Here is a 434-nt window from a genome sequence, read left to right as displayed (position 1 = left end):
AGAGATTTCTGGTCTGCTCCTAACAGCAGGCATCTGAACATGTCACCACAGCCTACTGATTCATAATACCAGAGTGAGTCACAGAGGTTACTGGGCATCTCTCGGACCTTGACAGTGAAAGGGACACGTTCATGAGTTCCACTCTGAAAACTTTCTCCACTCCTTACTGTGTGAGAAAATGGAGCCCTGGTTCAGGAACTGTGTCAGATAGCTGGATTTGAAGTACTCTTTAGTAGCTCTTTCACAGAAACTGCCAGGTTTCCAAAATAGCAGTGGCTCTCTAGAAGCCTGTCTGTGGAAATGCCTTATCGGAAAGCCAGGTGGATGGTTCATCAAGGGCATCAGGGCCCAGTACGGCCCCCAGTGATGCACTGCCCATGTCACAGCAGGCAGGGGGTGCCCCATGTCACAAAGGGCGGGGACGGCCTTGGCCC

The sequence above is a fragment of the Oxyura jamaicensis genome, chromosome 2 (genome assembly GCF_011077185.1).
Source record: "Oxyura jamaicensis isolate SHBP4307 breed ruddy duck chromosome 2, BPBGC_Ojam_1.0, whole genome shotgun sequence".
Taxonomy (NCBI): Eukaryota; Metazoa; Chordata; class Aves; order Anseriformes; family Anatidae; genus Oxyura; species Oxyura jamaicensis.
Note: the sequence above shows the minus strand (reverse complement) of the source record.